Raw genomic sequence first — 19,620 nt, forward strand, 5'->3', positions numbered from 1 at the left:
TACCATCGTCTCCCTCTGGCTAGTGGAGGATGATGCAGTGGAGCACGTCCACGTGGAGATGGAGCGGTTAGTCAGCTTGTTGGGTAGCTCTGGGTGTAGGAAGCCAATGAGCCTCTTCTCTTTCCTACCTAGCAGGCTGAACTGCGGATATGGATAAAGATGCAGAATACATGCTCCCAATGCCAATTTATCTGTGCTAGCATCAGGCTAGATAGCTGGGGGACTGATCCGAAAATTGCCTGAAATGGGCAACTTCCTCCTGGCATATTCATTCTGCACAGGAGCTTTACATTTGATCCATCTGTCCCAGCCAGGCACGGCTGCAATTAGAAGCAAAGATTCCATGCAATCTGGTGAGTAAATAATAATGCCAGCCAACTTAAATCTCTCTTCTACTATACATTTTTTGGGGTAGATATATTTGCTGGCTGCACCACATAATGCATTAACTAATAAAGCATTGCTGGCTTTATATATAAATGTGCTTATGCCATAAAAACATCAGAACTGGAAAGCACGAGACAGTCATGCTGTATGTGACTTCTGCTGGCTTGTTTGCTCTCTGTTTCAGTCGTGGATGTTTTTTACAAAGATTTTAAGGAAATGGCTGCGAAGAGCAACATGACAAATCCAAGTGCTAGCTTTCAAAAGTCAAACGTTGTCTGAGGTTGTATGATTGTGTTAAAGACCATAGGCTTAAAACAYATACTTTCCAAATTTGTTTGTTTTGTATTTTTGGCCCATTAGACTGTTTTTACTTAATTTCTTCCAAACTTTTCCTCTATAAGTGTGACAGTGTGAAGCTTTTAAATAGAAAAACACATTAAACCCCCTCTAAGAACAGAGCACTCTCTGGTAATGTTCATAACTTCAGAAGCTACTACTTTACTAACAGCAAGAAAACTGTTTGTCCRTAATACCAGAAAACTAATATATATTTTGATATTAAAGACACAAACATGAATTAAATAGTAATTCGGGACTTATATTCAAATGATGCTTCATATATAATATGATTTAATCAATGCTTAAATGAACAATACAATCTTGGTAATGTCCTCTTGGAGGTTAAAATAATCAGCATTGAAATARTACAAGATAGGACACCCTTATGCACCACAGAAGAACTATACTGTACAGACAGCTGGTCTAGATCCCAAGATCTCAAGGTGTGGTGGACCAAAAATATTTTGTCTTCATGCACACACTGCCATCCCCTTACAGAGGTCTGGTTTACTGTTTGGTCCCACAGCTGGTTGCGTCAGCGCAGATGAAGGGGTGGCCAGCTTTGGCAGGGGTGCTTCTGTTGCCCCCCAAAATACCTCCTGTACCTGTGCTGTCTGGACCTGGAGGACCCAGTTGGCTGTTCTTCACTGTTGCTTCATCTTTCATAAATTTGCTCATAACTCAGCTAGGGGTAGTACTGTGCAAGTGTACATCTTCTTAACAATCAAATATATACACAAAGATTATAAGCATTCACTTTCATTTTTATCTTGCAATTCCTGCAGTACAATTAAGATTTGTACTGATACTTCTGACTTCACAGTAATGGTGCGGCTCTCCGCTGTGTAGCCAGTGAGTGCCAGGCTATCTGATGCCACCAGGCAGTCTGTCTGTCTGTGCTTCCCTGTCTGCCTCAGTCCATCCCAGWATCCCATCTCCTTTCAACTACTAGAATTTGCAGATTATCTGAGGAGGAATAAAGAAATGGGAAGGGTGACATTTCTTATATCATGATCCTGTGCATCTTCTGGAAGAAGCAAGAAGAGGGAAAGGGCATGCAGGGAAGATTTGAAAAAAGAAAAAAAAAAGGAAATAATTCCAAAATGTAATTCTAATTCTGATTATTAACATTATTGCTTTAATGTCTATATATGTTGCTGGAGTATATGTAAGGAGCAGTGAGTAGAGAGGAAGGTATGTAGAGAACTCCTATATTTACCATATTTATTTTTCCTTTGTCTGGACCTTCCCAAATGGAGCTTGACCTGGTGTGTAGTGTGGGCACAGAGTATCTGGCACCTCCCCCTGTGTGTGTGCTATAAAACTGATCGTTGCATCAGAGACACTGCACGTTCCTGCGGAGGTAACCTGTGAATGTCAGTGGTTGTTTGTGCAGAGTGGTTGCTCGCCCAGACTGTTGGGTATTTGGAAATCCCAGGCAACTGGCTAGAGTCTTCAAATTCTGCCTGGACAAAATCTGTGGCCACAAAGGAGGACAAGTCCACATTTTTCAAGACCTGTGGGAGCTGTACACCTGCCAAAATTGCATTAGGATTGCTGTCTAGTGGCATGTAGAGATCTCAGTGGCTGTTCCAGTGTTCATAACTCTGTGCTCAATGAAGTTCTTGTTTCTACTGAGTGTCTGTGCATCTTCTACCTGGACCAGAGCAGTGGAAGATAAAGAAAAAGGAGTTAGAAGAGATAGGGAGGGGGGGAATCTTTTTCAGATCCCWTCAGTGCTACTTAGCATCACACCCTGTTGTCTGTCCTTCTTTGTTAAGTAGTTCAGCTGGACAGCCCCRAAAGAGCTGGCTGGGAACTGCACAGTAGCGACAGCACGAGCTCGCCACTTCATTGCCTGAACTCATCTCTGTATCTCGCTGTAAGTTATTGTTTAGCCTAGGCTGTGGCAGATTAGGTGGAAATACTTGTGATCACTCACTAGGAATTCTTTCCACAGTTTCTTTCCCTTCTAATTCACATAAATATTAAATCACTGTTGTCAATTATATAACGCTCTGCATTGGCAACACAGCGCAGCTCTTACCTAACACTGAGCAGTGACAGCTACAGTCAACCAACAAATGGTGCTGCACATTTTCCTATACAGTTTCCCAGCACTGAGCATATGATTTAGATTCCTAGACTCTAAAGTGCTCCACTGGGTGTCCTTTAATATTGCATTATATTACTCATGATGCATAGTCGATTCCATTGCTTCCATTTACTTAGGAATGATAAATGTCTGAAACTATATGAGAAGTTTATAAATTTTAAGTGCTTTGCAGGCAACTGTTACCCAGAGAAATTTTCAATTTGTTTGTTACTGGCAAAGTGTAAGGGTCATGGAATAATAGCTTCCAGAAACTTGCTTAATAAGTTTCAAAATAGAGTAAAATGCATGAATTCTTCATGACTAGAAATGATACTAGTGTCAGGATTTTCTTTTCTATACTAAACAACTCTGCATAGTTAGTATTTAAAAAAGGTTGCAAGAATTTAGCAAAAAACCCTGAACCCAAGAAACTTGCAACTCAGCTTTTCTCACTGTAATGTTTTCATAGTGAAGTGTCAAGTTCCCCAAAGCTCCTTCCGTTCAGACATGTGGGCCAGCAGTGCTGTACTGGTGGGGTTTGAGCATCCTGGCCCAGATGATGTGTGTACCTACAGTAACAGTTGACAGAGTGAACCTGTGCTTTGGGCAGGCTGGTGTTAATACTAGTCTGCGTCATCCTCGTTCCTTGTATTCATAGTATCACAGTGTGGAGTGCGTTGGAGGCTGTGTGTTGTGGTCTGGCAGCGCTTTCTTCACCAGGAATGATTTGGCCAGCCTGTGTGTTATGGGTCCCTCTGGCTATTTGCTGGCCTCAGATTAGCTGCGCTGCAGGATGTAAACAGGTCTCTTTGCCTGCTGTCTCAGCTGCTGGAAGTGGTAAACAACAGCTAGTAAAGTGGGAGGACAAAGAAAATCAAGATGGGGTTAAGGAAGCTTTGCAGAAAGGTATGCTCTCTATGTCTGATATGAATCCTGAGGTAAAGCACGCGGGGAGAGGAATAGGAGATGCTGACTTTTACTACACAGAAGTGATAAATCTTTGGGGACGGAATATACTCTACTCAGAGTTGTCTCTTCTAATTAGGTATCACAGGAGGGGTCACTCGTGTCCTGCCTGCCTCAGAGAGCTTACGGTTGGTGAAATTAGTCTTGCAGAAGTCAGCTTTGCCCAAGTGCAGGCATGGCTTGTTCAAAGGGGTCAGCAGTACGTTCAAGCATATAGTCTGGGCAATTGTGTTTGCCTTTCTCACTGACTTTATTGCCTTTCAAYCAAATTACTGTTGTAGGGTTAATTGCTTTATCAGTTGCTCTGAAGCGCCAGACAAATAATTCCAGCTTCTCTGGAAACTGTGGTGACCTTTTGCGTATCACTTTCTGAAGCTTTGATAGCTGCATCTTCTTTGCAGAAATAGTTTAAGCTGTCTACACCCCTGTTGAGGTAGCCTTGCTTGAGTGATAGCAGTCAAACAGCAAAACATTGCTGCAGCAGCACAGACTGATTGAATTAGTGACTAATGAGCTCTATGAGCTAATTCTCCTGATTTGACCCTTCCTGCTCTGACGGACTGGTCACTTGGAGGTAATAGAACCACTCTAAAGGGCCACTGAGGTGTAGAAATGGCCAGTATCACTTATCACCCAGGTCCTGCTAGAATGGAGATGAATTCTCTRAGGTCCAAGAGTTTATCTCCATGAAAGCAAAAGATTTTTATAGGGTTGTGGGCCGCCTAGGAGAGTGAGGCAAGCAGTCTCTCCATTCAGCRAGTGCTGCTTGCTTTGGAGAATAGCTCTTGAGACAGATGATGCTGAGGTTTGACACGTGTTTCTCTGAAGCTTTCGTTGCAGTTGTGGTGTTGCAGAGGATGTATCGCCCTGCCCCATGCAGAGCAGCAGCAGCAGCAGCAGCAGGAGAAGGTGACCCAGGCTGCAGCTTTCGGGGCGAGGAGCGTGGCCTTGCCGCACGATGGCAGCCTGGGACTGGCTCTGCGGCCGGGGCGAGCAGCGCTGCCTTCCTGGCTACCAGCGAAAGAGGCTTCCCTACAGCAAAACACAAAACACCACTGTGCAGAATAATCTTTAGCCTTGTGTTCTTTTACTGCAGGCAGTCACTGCAGCAGGTCAGGGTTATTTTAAATTAGAATTGACRTTTTACTTCCCTGTGTTTTTGTGGTTTCTTGTTTCCCTTCCCCCACAACCCAACTTTGTGCAGGCAGTGGGAAGAGGTGGTAAAATATGACCTAACAGAGGCTCATTTACTGCAAGACATATTCAGACTGATTGCAAGCTGGGAGGAATCCATGCAAAGATTGCATGAGTCTCAGTAGTAAATATGCAATCATGACAGGCTGCATTTGTCCCAGCCTTAAAAAAGCTGTGGCTGTGAAAGCATGTGCAATATAKGGAATATGGAATATCTTTGAAAATCTATTGCAAAAACAGTGCTAATGTCAGATCCATATGGCATCTGGTACAGCTGCACAAAAATACTCATCTGAACTGCCTATTGCATGCAGATCTTGCTTAAATTATATACGTTGTCCCTGTTGTGCATTGTAGGGGATGGTCTCTTTCATATGCTAGCATCTTGGGGCTTTCGTTTGTTCACAGACCTCCCACCAAGTGACTGTTGATTGAAAACCTTTTAACTCTTTTGCCAGGTTTAGCAAAAAGGGGTTGGTGTACTTAGTGCCTTTGATCTATCTAGGATGAACATTTTCATTGAAAGAGGTGGATGAGTCATTCTATATTTGACAAGAAGCTGTCTTGGAATACTTCTGGGTTTGCCTTTTCAGGCTCTTTTATATATTTTTGCTTGTGGCTATAAATATTTTGCCCTGTGAGAAGCATGAAGCTCTTTTTTGGAAATGAAAGAGCCCTGTTCCAAATAGGAAAAACACACTTAGCTAAGGTTTGTGCAGTGCATATTTAGTGGTAGAAGGTGCTGTGTTGGCCCTGCCTTGCTTTTCAATACAATATCCTGCAGTGTGAAATGAATGGCTGTATTTAGAGGTATCTGGAAGTGATGACTGATGTTTGGAGAAGTTACAAGGCTTTTCCTTTTCCACATGAACTCTCCAACCTGGCATTTCCACAGCAGTGAAATACTTCTGGGGCTGAGATCATCTGATTATTATTTCCTGTGTCATGTGCTGAATTTATTATTTTGTTGAATATTACAAATATATTCTTGAGTTGCCTGAGTTTTGGACTCTTCAGCAAAGTTCACTGGCATAACAAGGATATTGGACTTGCAGAAATAGCTTTTTCTCCCTGGGGATTATTTGGTTGTGATTAGTGAATGAAAGTCCCGAAAGAAGAAAAAAAAAAGCAGGAGAGGGGAATAGATTCAGTAAAAATGTTGTTTCTTTGATATTCTGCCAACATATTATATAGTCAGTTCAGGAAAAAATGAAATGAGTATTTTTGTACTGAAAACTGTTAAAAGCCAGAAATCCAGACATTTGACTTGCTTCAGTGTCCAAATTTTTCTCTCCTCTCTTCTCTGGAAAAAATGAATGCATTTCTGTTAATCTAGGATTATTTCTGGTCACAGCAGGATCACAGTATTGTTAGTGGGAATCACAYGGGCCAATAATAGGTTCATTACTGTAGAAATATTTTCATGTAAATTTCTTACAGTTTTTATATGACTAAAACCCAAACAGAACAGTCACCAAAATCTAGTAAAGTCTATCCATACGGAAGCATATATGTCTCTGTAGACATTCAAATGAGTATGCACTTCTTGCTATAAAGATAGCAGAAATAATGGAAGACTTCTCATAATTTTTTCAAATATATTTATTTTTCATATCATTGTTTATAACTGGATATAAATCTGACTCAAATGCTATGTAGGGCTCTTGCAACTGACTTGTATGGTGCTCAGAGCAAAGCCTGTTTTGCTTAGGGCTCATTTTTAGCTTATAATGAGCAKTGGGAAAAGAAGCAAAAACAATGTTCAAGAGAAAAAAAAAAGAAATTCTTGACAGCTTGGTTCTTGTGATTTGTCTGTTTGTAACACTGACCATATTTCTTCCTCACTTGTTTTGGTATATTGCATGGTATGCAGTTCTACATTAAGGATATTTTGTCCTTTGGCTTTTTCTGCACATGATTACACAGTAGCCATCCGTTCCCAACATCTGTGTTTATTAAAACCTTTCCAATAAATCTGTGCAGAAAGGAACTGTCCACATTTCCTCAGAGTTCTGTTAAAGATACTGTTTTCTCTTGTTGTGAATTGTTTTAAAATGGTTAAAGATTATCCAGCTGAGCAATTTGCATCTTACCTGGATCCTCAACATTGCTAGACTACTCACTGCCCCCAGACGTCCCCCAGACTGGCGATGGGGCTCACACTAGTGCCTCAGGCCTTTCCAGAACACTGAGTGCATCTTCCTGACCAAAACCCCTGGGAACAGGGAAGAGTTAATACAGACATCACTTCTGCTTTACAACCTGARCTCTGCTGCCTGGAGATGGCAAAAGCTGTTGATGGCTATGGTAAAAGGTGTTTCAACACTAAGAGCTGCTTTACAATGAGAAAATCTAAGGAACGACTTAGTGGATAAGCTGTTTTGCATGCTGAGTCACATCCCACAGCACAGCGTGCTCTCCTCATGCTAGGTGAGTGGTATTGACCGGGACATGTTTCCACCCCTCACCCTGACTAAGAAAAAAGCTATTGGCACCTTAAGGTGGATTCTCTGTGGAGTGTTGTATACTGCTTAAGAAGGGGCCATTGACAAGCAGATTTTTGGTCATCTGGTTCTAGTCATTGAGGTTGAATGCATCTGCTTATGGTCTTGAAACCAAAGCCACACTAACCATTTCAGTGTTTGCGGGGACTTCACGTGGAGATCATCAGCAGTGTACACGTGAGAGAGAGACATGTCAGAAAAGGCCTGGAGGAGGCAGCAGACAGTATTTTCTCAGCTGAGGGRTGCCTGGGCAGAAGCTATTATTGGGTGGCTTCTGGGTGGCTCATGCTGAGCAGGTGAAGCTGTCACAGTAAGACACCTCGTGTGTGTTGGGTGCAATACAATTCACCTTTACAAAGTTGATTGTCTATTAGCTCCCCAACCTGTAGTTCTGTGCTGCATCCCAAAAGAATTTCATTTTGATCTTGGTAAGTAATGCAGTGCAAGTCATTCAAAAAGGGCAAAACCGATAGAGTAGGAAAAGGCTGGTGTCAGCCCTAGCTTTCTGTCTGCCACCTCCCAGTTCTGGGTGAGTGTAGGCTCTTCTGTCAACTTAGTCTCTGCACAGTTGGCTTTTTTAGGAAGTGCATTGATGGAGGGGGACATGTCAGTCTTTGGAAGGAAGTAAGTCTTCTTCGGGGTACTCCGTTGCCATTCAGCTCCAGCCGCTCTATGCCCCCCTATGAGGTGGTAAGAGGATGCAGAAAGTCCTAAGGTCTGTCGGGCTGTCAGCTCAATGATGTACCATCAGGAGCTGCTTCTTCCACTGCAGCACTGCTTGCAGACGGTGTCTTGTGACAGATATCCAGATAACCTATGCAGCTGTCTGTTCTTAACTGGGCAATTTTACCTAGCTCTTATGCTGAACGTGTTTTTGCCAGAGAACCTGTGTGTTGGCAAATCAGTCCCAGCAGGTGATGCCAATCTGGGCAAAGTTGCAACAGTTGCTTTGTCTCATGTAGGTGCTTTGTCTCATCCTGAGACTGTTAAAAAAGCTGATCAGCTTTAACTGGGGGCTTCTGTAGGATAAATGTATCTTTGAAAATATTTGTGCAGAGGACTTAAAATTTGGATAGCTCACCCTATCTGGATGCCCGCAAGATCCGGCAGTTATGAGGGCAATCCGAGCAGGCAGGTGAATAATTTACAAAATCACCTTTTGATCAGCAGGATAACACCATCCTTAACTCTTATGGTACATCTGCAATATGGTCTGTGAGGCTTTGGTTACAGACTAAGTTCTTGATTTGAGTTGTACCTATTGTCAGGAGAACTATGTATCTTCCACGGAAGATTTGCTGAAACAGAGGGTGGTGCCCTCCAGAGACCCAGATTCAGGACTTATCTGTTGTTTTTTCCTAGTTACTTTATTTATTTTTTTTCCAAACAAGAGACTTTTAGTTTCATGCTAAAATTTTCTGCCTTTGAGAGATGAGTTGTATTTTGTCTGGGCTCCATGGTGCTTGTTGTTTCATATCCTCTTTGCCTTCAGCAGAGGGCTGCAGTAGTAGATTTTTGTCAGTGGCTCCTGCTACAGGATCAAGTAGAAATGACCAAAGAAAATGGGTGTGTTTGGAGCAGCCTGTCATACTTACTGCAGGTATCTGCTGTTTTGAACAGTTTCTGATTACACTGGTGACTGGGCCAACTCTAATTTATGTAGGTGTTAGGTGAGTGTGGAATGAGTGTCAAGACTAGGGATTTCAGAGGTGGCTTTTCTATTGCTTTCTGGGTCTGTGCTGAGAATATCTTGGCCAGATGCAAGGATGTGACTCTCAGTACTGAGGAACTGAGACTGATTTTGGAGGTAGAGTTACTGTATCTGAAAAATTGCACAAAGACTTATGATTCAGGAACTGGTCACCATACATCTGGCTTAACCAGATGGTGTTAGATCGTAAGACGTGATTCGTTAGGGCTGAAGGTACTGCACCTCCTTTTTTTCCAGTTTACACTCACCCAGGAAGGAAGGAGAGACAAAACCTAAGCTACAAACCTAAACATGTCCATACGTATTGTCCATACATGTAGTATGTGGCATTGTGATACCAGAGGTCTGCCCCTATGTAGCCTTAAAAGATGTTATCTTTTATATTCAGAAAAATAGTAGTGGTCATGGAAATGTGGGATTAGGCCATGGTAGTTTACTTCAAGTCACAGTGCAGACAATGTTATCATTTGTGAGGACAGTATGCTGTTCTTATGGATGAGCCAAACACTGCAACAACAGCTGAGCTAGTAATTTCTTGTCATTCGACTAGTATAACCAAGACTCTAGAAAAGCTTGGAAAGATTGTCTTCTATTCAGATATCCAAGTAGGGGACAGCTGAGAGGGTTTTCAGTGCAGTCCATGGAGAATAGAGCTTGATACCATGAGTATTAGTGAGTACCATGAATGGAAGAATGGTCTTGAGGGTTAAGGCGCTGGAATGTACCTTGAGAGTTCGAGATTCTCTTATTGGTTTCCGGCCAAAGGATTTGTTCTCTCATTTCTCCATCAATAAATATAAAAAATTATATTTATTTTGTTTCTTATCCCAGAGAGACCCAGTTTCCATGAAGAAAGGGAAATCTTTTGCCTTTCTCAGTGATGTGAAAGTCAGACAGTTGAGGGCAGAATATTATAAGCTCCTATTTTTCTGAARTAGGTATTCCTTTAGCTGAAAGTTGTCTGGGTGTTGATAAACAAACTCTTTGCTTGATTTCTCTTCCAAAGTTTAAGGAAGTCAGTGGAAAAAAGGATCAGGCGCTGTTCTGAGTGGGTAGGTTAGCAATGTTGCTGTCTATCAGCTGTCTCTAAGTGCCATTGCTGGGATTTTTATAACATTGTTTTTCCATTCTTCTTATTTGTGTTTTACATACAAGTCCTGGTATTTTGGTTTAGCCCACAAACAACATGAAGCTGCTATGAATGCCTTAATTTTTCCTTTCTATTGTAAGCCAGAGTTTTCCCCAACATCAATTATCCTGAAGGGATTGCGTATGTAAAACCACACAAAAAGTCTGAAGCCCGTATAAACGTATTTTCTTTTCTTCTCAAGTACTGCATTCTTCTGTGTGTTATCTTTGGGTCACCTTGTTTTTCACAATTGCTGATGGCTAAGTTGGGGCAGAGGTACAGTCCATTATCTCAGTTTCTTCCCTATGTTAGTCACTCTGGCAAGCAGTAGGASGTTTAGGGCTTTCCACTGAGGAGAAAGGACTGCACAGAGCTGGAATACTTCCTCATTTTTATTCATACTGTGGAAAAATAACCTAGAACTGAGGTTGTGACAACCTCATATTTGCATGCAGCCCTCCCTTGTGCTGTCCAATGCACAAATACTTGTTTTGTAGGGGAAAAAAAAATCCCCAAGAACAAGCTTTGGTTAGAGTGATAAGGGGTTTGTCTTATGTTTTCGGGATGGCTGAAGTGGGCACCAGCTTTTTCCAGCAGCAAGAACAGCCATGGAGAGCACAGCTACTCCTCAATTGCTGCAGTTTACAACTGAACATTTTAAGCTGAACTGCCACCGATTTCAGCTTATGTTGTTTCACAGGGTTGTAAAATGGGATGGCTGCAAGYGAGTATCAATTTTTATCTCTTATTCTCTGTTTCTCACAAAGCTGCTGATGGCAGGAAGCAAGGAAAATATAGTCAGGAAGAAGTTCAGTTCCTGTGTGCTCTGATTTTATTTTTCCCCTTCTAAGCATTAGCTATTGGGAAATTTGCTGTTTGTCACTGGAGACAAGATGAAATTCTATATGGACTTCTGCTCTGACTCAGGGTGACCATTCTGCTGGTTTTCATTGTTACAGTAATGGATTTTGGCCAGATCTCCTATGGCCTATGTGAAGATGATAAAGTATCTTCTCCAAGAAGCAGAAAATTTAAGCATAAGACAAGCAAGACAGGGGAACAGAGACAGTCTGGGGAATATTAAGAACAAGTTTGAAATTTCCAACTATTAATGAGAAAAGTTTTTCATTTTTCATCCAACTCTAGGGCGGACATCTGAAGATTTTGGATTTCAGTTTCATAGTCTGGGAAGCCATGTTGGCAGGATTGTTGTTTATCTCTCCCGAGAAACAGCATGTTTCAAGTTGATTCTCCATCGAATAGAGGTTTTAAAAAAATATTTTGTTTGCTGCTTTCTCAGCTGCACATAGCATTTGTCTTYATCCTTTGCCGGTATAATATTATAGTTTCTTGTAAGTGCTGAGCCTTTACTGCTGACAGCTGCTGAGAAATGATGCTGTCATGAATCATGCTTACAAACACAGTTCTCTGATGTGACCAATTTTCAACCCCCATAATTAACAGCCAATTACTTCCTCTCAGAGAAGCCAAAACTCAAACAGATGAAAGAAATACTGTTGTGGAAGCAGATGTGTTGTATCAGTTCCTATGTCCTTTTCAAGCATACATAATACTGTGGACCAGACTGAACCCTCTCTTAAATAATAAAATAAATAAAATAAATACAYGGGTCTAAAGAGTGGAAGCTCCTAATACCTGGCCTAGGTTTGCCCATCTGTGCTCTCAGTGCATGAGGAATGCAAAATGGATGGGGGAAAGAAAGATCCATTGCAACTTCAAGCTGATATGGTTGCAATAACAGTAGGTCACTGATTTAGAGTTTTGGGATGTTCCTTCAAGTTAACAGTCCACACTTATTAGGGAGTATGTATACCCACGCAAACATACATGTATGAGAGTGCTGTGTGCTATTGATGCCAAAAACCCCAACCAGAATGTTTATAGTCCCTAGGCTGCAGCCCTGTCTGCTCTTTTGTTTAGCCAGGAGAACCAAAGCTGAGCCTTTTCCCTCTGGAATTTGTATAGCAGAAACCAATRTAGTTTAGAAGGCAAGGCAGAAGAATGGGAGCCAGGAACTCCTGAGCAGAGCCTGCAGTTAGTAATTTATTGAATTTTTCTYTTCCTCATGCATTACTTGTTAACARACTTTCTCTTTTATTGGTTCACACATATCTACAAGCATATCTACTAAATGAAAATTCACTTTGCCCATGTAAAGCCATGCCTGTAAGAAGCAGAGTTGGCATGGCTTCCTTTTTCTGTAGGGCTCTAGAGAAACCTGTCGTCAGGCATATGCTTCTGGGGCATTTCCAAGTGTCATCCAAACCCACCTCCTTCCATTTAATGTTTTCCTACTGTTTTTCCTTCCCATTTATCCTCCTCTTTTCTACCACTGGTAATCCAAAAAAACTTCRTGCCATTAAACTGCATGTGCAAGTTACCAATTTTCTGTAACCACTTGGTGGTAGTGCTTCCTTCCTTACTCTTACGCTGGGTTGTATGGAGCCACAGGGTGGGGAGGAGGGCAGGGGCCTGCCCAGGTACCTCTTTGGAGCACAAGCTGGGGGCAAATGTCCTTGAGCTCCACCAGATCTTGCTGCAGCCAGGAATAAGAGATACTRGTTTATAGTGCTGATGGTGGGTGGCAGGTGGCACTGGGTGGCCAGGCCTCTCTCACAGTCTCTCTGATGGTGTAGTGGGGGATGTGATCAAGGCTTTGGACATTTCTTGCTATCCCCAGCATGTCTGCTCTAGTGGAAGTAAGGAGGTCTTCTGCCTTTGATGTTACTGTGAATATCCCACCATATCAGGCTGCTCAGCTATCTAGAAATCTCACAGGAGGACAGACCCAGAATTGTGCTTCTGATTYTGGAGGTGGTTTTGGCTTTGCATTTCGATTGAGTCTTGGTTTGCATGAACCTCTGTCAGTCTCCAGTGAGAGCTGGCTCTCTAAAGCTTATTTCTGAGAAAGTTGTACTTGCAGAAGTCCCAGGGACTACCCTGAGGCTGCTACTCATGGCAGTGGTAGCAAAAGAGGATCATAAAGCAGAATTGCTGCTTTAAGCCTCCTAGATCCCTGATGTCTTTAAAATTATGGTAATCGACCTATTTTAGGACAAGCTGCCCAATGACATCGTGGTCATTTAAAAAAAAATGCAACAGGAACTTCTGTATGTGAGTCATACCTTTGTCTTAGTGTTTTTCAAAGATTTTTTGGAATTGTTTAAAAAAAGAAAAAAAGAAATCCTTGACATGGACAGAAATACCGTGTAAAGTCCATGTATTTAGAAATTACTCAACAGTGAAAGAAAGCAAGTCTGTAAGCTCCAAATATTTCCTCAGTATAAAGGCTTTCTTATTAACTGAGAAGAAAAAAATCTCCGAGAGAGAGGCAGAGTGAGAGTCTGAGAGACCTAGAGGCCCTACAAATTTTTTTCTACCTGAGAAAGCTGAGTTTTATCATTTGGTGGTGGAAAAACTCTGCATTGTAGGTGGGACACTGAAAATCCCAGATGTTTGCAAGTATCGGATGCTTCAGGAACCATATGCAGGGATTAATCATATGCTCCCATCTGGAGTTTACAGAGGCTCCTGACAAATGCATTAACAGTAGCTGCCAGTTAGCTGTATTCCAAGGGCAGAAAGTAAACAGATACAGCACAGTATAGAAAACCGGAAGCACATCAAGAGGAACTGGGACTATAGCCTGCAAAGGCTATAGCTTTCAAGAAAATCCCCCGTATGTAAGCAAGCAGTGTTTTCACCTTTGAACTGAACATCGTCTTTATGTGAAACCTTCTGTATGGTCTCTGGCCAACAACTGTTAATCTGTGGTCACAGGTCTGTTATCTTAATGACTTAAGGCAGGGAATTATTCTGAATCACACAAAAATATCCATGACCTTTAACAAAAAACTTGTGCCAAAATCACATTTAAAACTTTTCGTAGTAAACGTTATCATTTTTCTTATTCTTTCCATGCACTGGCTTCCATCCTGAAGCAACAGAAATTACACACTGGAGTGGAGATGCCATTATGCAACCTTTAAGCAACATATTCTGGGCAAGTSCCTCTTTCTGGAAGGGGTATAGTCCACTTTCTGTGTGAGACTGGACTGCTGCATGTCCATCCTCAAATAATGGACTTTTGGCATGTGAAATATTCTTCAAATAAAAATGATGCTGGATTCGGACCAGTATCAAAAAATGCAGAAGCACTCTTATCCACAACACCAGCCCTCTGAAACCAAAGTCAAACTGTCCTACATTACAATGCTGGTTTAAGAATAATTCAGAATTTCTAACAGAAAAATAATGTTGGTTTCTTTAGTTTTGATTTCTGGTGTTGCAATCTTGTGGGGCACCCTAGCCACGTTTCTAAGTTTTTTCTCTTAACTCTGAGAACAAGACTTCCCCCCCACCCCAAGGTTAATGCTGAAGTTCTCATGAAACTGAAAATGATATCAAATGGAACAAGACTTGTGACCTAACTGAGTCCAGGGAACAGTGCAGCAGTGTGCTGCCCTTTAAAACTCCTAATTGCRCTCACCATAGGCAGGGTAATTGCTCTCCAGTAGTGAAGCAGCATMCTTGAAGCAGGACGTAAAAGCGCTGTCTGGCCGGAGCTGCGCAAAGGGTTAACTCCTGCATTCCCCCTTCCCTCTCCTGCCCTTTGCATGGGTGCATAGAGGAGACTGAGAAGAAGAAAGGAAATAGATTGTGTCTGCAAAGGCAAAACTGTGCAGTGTTACAGGCASTTGTGTTACTGGGCGGATGTGGAGACCAGTGCCAGCACAAACCGCGGGCTCCTTGGGGCTGCGAGGAGCGCTCCTGCTGGCAGAAGGGGAGGAGAGGCTTTGCAAGCTGGCTGCAGGGCCAAGGCATGCTTGTGCTGTCAGAGAAGGGTAAATTAGGCCAGTGCTATTCTGCCATCTCCTCTTCCTCTGACAGCGCAGGGCAGAGCCGTTCCTGCAGTGGGCATCCTGGAGAGCTTCCCCTGGCGCTCTGGGAAAACGTGTGCTGGGAGCAGAGGGGAGCCCCATAGTGAAGGGGCAGAAGGATGGGCGAAATGGGGCTGCCTTTTCTGCATGTGGCTGCTCTGTGCTGTGCTTTGGAGAGGGACAAGGGAAGGGAGGTTCAAGGACCAGGTAGCAGGAGCAGGTTCAGTGCACTCCCTGAATACATCTTTTGATTCAGTTTCACCTCTAAGTTCATATGCTCCAGAACTGTTCCACATTGTAAACTCAATCACAGTAAATGGAGATGACTGTGAGATTCACTTCACAAAAGCACAGTTCCAGTCTGAACTGAAATGTTGGTACTGATACACCCGGAGTAATATATGGAAGTTACTCCTGAGGGAAGGATCTGCCTTTGTCAGCTTACCATTCTCAACTATAAAATGCTACCTGATAACTGTTAAGACATATGGAGGGAATCAGCTCAGCAGTTGTTGGAGAAGAGGAAATCCCCTACCCTTCTCTCTGGAAGAGAAATCACAGGCCTGGGGTGCTGGAAGCACTGGCAGAGATGGCTGCACGTGTGTCAGTGGTCAAGGCACCGGTAGATGGTGCTCAAGAACATGAAATGTTCTCCCAGGTTTTGAGGACTGTCGAGCTTTTGAGGCTCTGCCCTCCAAATGGCTTCTAGTTGAGGCACTGTTAGGCAACAGCCTCGTCCTGCTCCCCATGGGAGGAGTGGAGACGCAGAACTTCTCCATTCGAGTGCAGTAGCATTTTGTATTATTTTGCATTCAGGATGGAAGAAGAGCCATATGGGTGAGGCAAACATCCAAGTCAGAGTATTGAGACAGGTGGACAGCAGTCCACTACAGGTGCTTAAACAGAAGGACATGAGAACCTGGGCATTCAGAGAGCCTTCATCCCCTGGTTGCTGCAGTAAATGGTCATAGTGTGTAAGTGCAGAGCGGCGGGGAATGCAGCAGAGCCCTGGTGCTCTGCTGCTGACACATTTCTTCCAAAACAAGCAGATTAAATTTACTTGTGTGTTGTTCCTACTGCTTTGTTTATGGTACCAGTTACTCTGAGGTGGAGTGAGGGTGTCTGTTCAACGTAACAGTGGGAAAAATATTTGATCCAGTCTTGTTGCAATTCCTTTGCAAATGGGCAATGTTTTTTCCTTAAACTTCTATCACACATTTGAAAAAGGAATTTATGGCCCAAGTCAAGTGAATTAATTTTTTGTAGAGGAAAGTTATTAGCATTGCGTTGGAAAAAGTTCTCTGTCTTTGGACATTTGGCCAAGTGCCAGATTCAGGCAGCATCTGATTTTTGCTTTAGTCTCTGAAGTAAACTCATCAATGAAACGATGGTGGAGTTTCATCAAGGGACTTGGATCCAGGCAGCAGATTTGGCAGGAAGAACAGTTCTGAGTAGTGCTGAGCCCAGCAGAGGTGCTGAAACTCTTTAAAGACATTTGGGGTACTTGTTGGATAAGGGGAAGGAGAGCTCAGTTCACAACACAGATGCAGGATCTGGTCAGGTTTTACTTGATTGAAGATGATTTGCTTATCTCTAGGATGAGATCTTATTAAAAGAAGGGTCAGTTACTCTCATCTGTTGTTATTTTCTATGGAGTATTGAATTTACCACATTCTAAACAGCAAAACATCTCTGGCTTATTTTCAGCTTTCATTCTGTATTCTGTTTCCTATGGACATGTTCTCTATGGCTGACTTAAGCTTTATTTGAAAAACACCGCTAGCTTCAAGGATAAACCCTTTCCAGTATGAACACAGTTAATTTGGTATGACTGTCACTTGGAGCTTTTCCCCAACATAATCTCTTTAAAGGTTAATCATAAAATGAAAGAATGTGCTCTGGGTTCTGACACAATGCCTGACAAATATTGTCAGTAGGCCACCACTAAAGAAACACAGGTGTGGTCTCACTCGTAATGTCTCTAGAATAGTGTTGTATCTTTGGAGAAACAAAGATGAATTGAGAGCTTAACCCATTGGCTTCTTGGCATTAAAAAAAAAATTAACTTCTTCTTGTTCTGTTTTTGCTCATCCATAAATCCCTGGGGGAGATCATGTTTCAGAGAGATGAAATACTTTTGATGTCTTTATGAAAAATGCAAACAATGTGTTATTTTTAATGATGGTTTAGACTTTCTGTTCTGCAGAGTTCAGCAGGATGCTCAGAAGCCCAGTATTTACCTAGTAGGCTTTAATCTGTTTTGGACATTGAAAATAAAAAATTTAAGGAGTTTAAATAATCGTAGTGAAATGTGTTAATAATTTCTGGGTTTCATCCTGCATTTTGTATTTATTTGGACAAAACTCTAATTCAATATTCTTGTTTAAGTGTAAGCTTAAGAAAAAGGAGTGGTTCTAAAATTGTTTCGGTTTTGCTTCAGAGCCAAAGGAGATGCATGTATCTGCTTCTTGTAACTGGTGACATCCTGATTTTTTTTTCCTTTTAAAGTGTTGTCCCCCCCACCAGTTTTTCTTAATATAACTTGGCATTTCCTTCTTCAGTCTTAAAACCTAGAATTAGTAGATTCTAGTTTTGTTTTGTTTTGTTTATTTCCTGAGATAGGATTGTATAGAGGGAAATGGGATGTTTTATGGAAACATAGGAAATCTTTCCAACCTCCGTCCTGGTCATGCGCACAGCTTCTACTACTAAATTAAGGAATGATACTGTCTGCTTTACAAGTCTCCATTTCCTTCTCAGAGTGAGACATCAGGAGTTGATGCTGTAGTGTGGAGAACCTACTGCATAGCTCTGAAAATGCTTCTTGAACAGTTCGTTAGAGAGAGGAAAGAAGCAGGCACCACCTGAGCTAAAATGCTCCTCTTTATCAGTGCCAGATGTAAGTAGGTCTCTTAAACAGCAGCTGTTTTTTTGTGAAAACAGGAACTGGTTTATCCTTTCAGTTATCACCTTGGGGTGTCCTCAACCCACCTGGCTGCCTAACCTTTCCTTGAACCTTTCTCTGGTGGGAGAGGAAAGGAGGGCCAGAAGGGAGCAAGAAGGGCCCCTGAAGTGGACAGGAACTTCTTGACAGCAGAGCGGTGTCTGGAGTTTCTTCTCTCCTCTCCCAGGTCTCCATCCCCACTCACCTGAGTCTCACTCCCGCTGGCGTGCCAAAACCTGAATCAAATGAATGTGCAGCTGTGCACTGTGAGGGGCAAAATATGCTCTGCCTGAGGAGGCTTAGCAGGCAGAAATGATAACCTGTTCTTTTCTTCTCTTGTTTTTTCCTCCAAAGAAATTACCAACTGTATTTATGAAGCAAAATTAACTAGTTAAAAGCGCTCACTGTTGTGAAGCTTGGTCCCTCTACTGTGTTTCATAAAGCAAGTGTGATAGACAAGAAAGGCTACCTGCTGAAGGTTAGGGCTGCTAATCTTTTGTCAACCACTCTTCTATTAGAGGCCTAATTTTCACAAATCTTTCAGTTCTTATCCTTCCACTTCTCCAAGAGGTGATCCAGTTACAGAGATCCCCTACAGTGAGGTGTTCGTTTTACAGAGATGAAGCTGAGCCATAAAGAGATGGAGACTTTCCTGTATCTCATTGGGAGTCAGTGGCAGAGCAAGAAATGAAACCCAGCTTCCAAAATCCTAAATTACAACATTGACCTGTAGCTCTTCTTTTCCCTAACTGTGTTGTGACAGTTCTTGGCTACTTGAACACACAAAATCCACATGGGGATGCGACATTTAATGCCACTGTTCAGTCCACTGACTTTTACCTAGAAATTCCTTTACTGAGATGTGCAGTCTGGCGCTGATGTGCAAAACTGATTGAAGTATTTGAAAAAATGTGTCAGTGCTTTCCAGTCTCCTTTGATATCATTTCCATTTTCCAGTGTTTGAAATCTGGACGGAGAGGAGGTCAAAGCAGAATTTAGCTGTTTGGAAGTCGGAGGGGAAAACCCCTCCTACTGATAGGTATTCATTCGAGTCATGCTGTAAACTGGCCAATGTGATATTTCATTTGTCAGCATGTTCTACAATCACTTGTTCTGGGTCCCTTGGGCAGACTGCCTTTCAAATCAATATTACTTATGCACCGCTAGACAGTAGCTAATCTGAATGAAAGAAGAGGTTCATTTACCATATGACTGATGGTTACTAGCTTCCCTACAAGAGTATTATTGTAGTTTTGTTCTGTTTTATTCTGTTGAGAAATCTCCAGTCACTCTATTGGAGGGCTAATGTCTTTTGCTTTGTCTGATACACAATTTGTTATATCAGCTTATTTTGCATAAATATAACATTGAATTCAGAATGATTGGTATCCTCATAACAGAGGTACTGAAAGATCCATCAGCACAGAAGTTCAGTATCAGCATCTAATGC

The 19,620-nt window shown here is 42.2% G+C and overlaps 1 long non-coding RNA gene across 1 annotated transcript in view; it reads left to right on the plus strand.

Moving 5' to 3' along the window:
• Nucleotides 1–3,646: 3,646 nt before the first annotated feature.
• LOC146595651 (uncharacterized) overlaps nucleotides 3,647–19,620 on the plus strand; it is a 166,501-nt gene continuing 150,527 nt past the window's right edge. Inside the window, exon 1 of the long non-coding RNA XR_014895913.1 lies at nucleotides 3,647–3,727. This is a non-coding gene — a long non-coding RNA (uncharacterized LOC146595651). The remainder of the gene's footprint in view (nucleotides 3,728–19,620) is intronic.

This window comes from Rhea americana, unplaced genomic scaffold (assembly GCF_003343005.1).
Source record: "Rhea americana isolate MKP2758 unplaced genomic scaffold, rheAme1 scaffold_22, whole genome shotgun sequence".
NCBI classification, from domain to species: domain Eukaryota; kingdom Metazoa; phylum Chordata; class Aves; order Rheiformes; family Rheidae; genus Rhea; species Rhea americana.